At 50.0% G+C, this 2,500-nt stretch overlaps 1 protein-coding gene across 3 annotated transcripts in view; it reads left to right on the top strand.

The window, feature by feature from the left end:
• Positions 1-2,500, top strand: part of LOC125040023 (disintegrin and metalloproteinase domain-containing protein 10-like) — a 167,299-nt gene that overhangs the window by 7,568 nt on the left and 157,231 nt on the right. The window lies entirely within an intron of this gene.

Genomic DNA, 2,500 nt, shown 5'->3' with positions numbered 1-2,500 from the left:
ACCCTCTCTCACCCTCTCTCACCCTCTCTCACCCTCTCTCACCCTCTCTCACCCTCTCTCACCCTCTCTCACCCTCTCTCACCCTCTCTCACCCTCTCTCACCCTCTCTCACCCTCTCTCACCCTCTCTCACCCTCTCTCACCCTCTCTCACCCTCTCTCACCCTCTCTCACCCTCTCTCACCCTCTCTCACCCTCTCTCACCCTCTCTCACCCTCTCTCACCCTCTCTCACCCTCTCTCACCCTCTCTCACCCTCTCTCACCCTCTCTCACCCTCTCTCACCCTCTCTCACCCTCTCTCACCCTCTCTCACCCTCTCTCACCCTCTCTCACCCTCCTAACTTCTTGTCTTCCTACTCCTTTTATACCGGGAACACCAAGTCTATGTTTGAAACATGGCCAGAGTAAGTTCCAGTGCAGGCGATGCTGTAATCGTGATCAACAAAGAAGGTTGGAGCTTCCAGCAGCCGATGAAAGCAGACACGATCTCGAAACTATACCAAAACAGGTTCGAACTTGAAGCGAGTGAATCAGGTTCGAACTTGAACCTTGATCAATTAAAGCAGACTCGAGTTTCCTCTTCCCTTGAAGGTGTTGTGTTGACGCGCAGGACACGAGCAGTCCTGCCTCGCCTGCCTTGTCACTCGCTCGCGTTTTCCCTTTTCCCTCCCACTGACTATCGCCGCCGATGCTCCCCTCTCTTTTTCGTCCGTGAAAGAGAGAGAAAGGGATAAAAAGAAAGGGGGAATGGGAGGTACGGAGGACAGAGAGCGTGGGCGATGACGGGGGAGGAAAGGGAGAGAGGGAAGGAGGGACGGAGGGAGGGGCTGTGAACGGATGCTCCTCGCCTGCCTGGAATTGCCTTATGTAACAATGGCATCCGTGCGCGCGTACCCAGGGGACGGCGGCGAGGAGGGGGGTAGGGGAGTGGGTGGGGGCGCTCCGTGCCCGTGCTCTCTCTCTTTCCCAGAAATGAAGGCAGTTCCCTTCTGTGCTGAGGTCACTTCCGTGAATGATTAGTGCTTGCTTGCGGGAAGGGAACGAATCCGATGGAGGCGTTGCGGAGGAAAACTGTGTAGGTAGCATTTTGAATAACCATTTCGGCATTAAGTTATGCAGAGAAGGCTGAGGGTGGAAGTTAGAACAAGGAGGAGTAGGTACAGCCAGGTGGGCGGTGAAGCTAGACACTGAATATAGTGTGGAAGTTCACAGCATTCTTTACATATGACGCATTGACGGCCTTGGATTAGAAACACACGTGCATGTATCTGTCTGTCTGCCGGTCTAATCTATCAGTCTGTCTATCTATCTATGTCTTAACTGTCTATGTACCTGTATGTCTGTCGGTCTGTCTATCTATGTATATGTCCGTCTATTTCATTATCTATCCACATGCACGCACGCACGCTAACACACACTCTCTCTCTCTCTCTCTCTCTCTCTCTCTCTCTCTCTCTCTCTCTCTCTCTCTCTCTCTCTCTCTCTCTCTCTCTCTCTCTCTCTCCCCCTCTCCCTCTCCCTCTCCTTCTCCCTCTCCTTCTCCCTCTCTCCCTCTCTCCCTCTCACCCTTTCACCCTCTCTCCCTCTCTCCCTCTCTCTCTCCGTCCCTCCCTCCCTCCCTCCCTCCCTTCCTTCCTTCCTTCCTTCCTCCCTCCCTCCCTTCCTCCCCCTTTCCTCCCTCCCCCCCCTCCCTTTCCTCCCTTCCCCCCCCTCTCTCTCTCTCTCTCTCTCTCTCTCTCTCTCTCTCTCTCTCTCTCTCTCTCTCTCTCTCTCTCTCTCTCTCTCTCTCTCTCTCTCTCTCTTTTCCCCCCTCTCTCTCTCTCTCTCTCTTTTCCCCCTCCCCACTCAATCATACATATACACACATGTAGTTTATACAATGCATCTATGTGTGATATAAATGTATAAGTGTACGTGAGTTTCGAACGCGAGGGTAGCCATATGTGCAATACCGGCCTGTGTACGTCATGTTTTACCTTTAATATTTTAGCTGGGCAGTGTTAAAAGTGGAGTCTGGTTTATACCTTCCATCCAAAATACAGTAATATTGTATGTATAGTTCAGAGTTCTGTGGGCGAATGTTTTGAAAACAAAATAGAGGGAACATGTTATTTCTCCATACATAATTTGATCACGCGAAAAAAACGTGGTGTAATTGAAATCTGAATTAATTTAGTCTCCCAACAGAAAAAAGCGCAATTCGTTTCCGTTTGTATTTTGTGTTTCGCTTGCTGTTCCTGTTTTAATGGAGTACAGAAGGCCGGATGAACAAGGAGAGGAGGTCAGAACTGGATCACGCGGCTGATGCTGAAAGTGACACAGGTGATATTGAAAGTGTGATATGATGAATGCTGAATGCGACGCAATTGATATTGAAAGTGAGATGACAAATGCTTAAGGTAACACGATTGATATTGAAAGTGACATGGCTAATATTGAATGTGACAGGACTGATACTGAATGTGACACTATCTACACCGAAAGTGACACTGTTAACACTT

This window comes from Penaeus chinensis, chromosome 28 (genome assembly GCF_019202785.1).
Source record: "Penaeus chinensis breed Huanghai No. 1 chromosome 28, ASM1920278v2, whole genome shotgun sequence".
NCBI lineage: Eukaryota > Metazoa > Arthropoda > Malacostraca > Decapoda > Penaeidae > Penaeus > Penaeus chinensis.
This window is presented reverse-complemented; position numbering and strand designations above follow the sequence as displayed.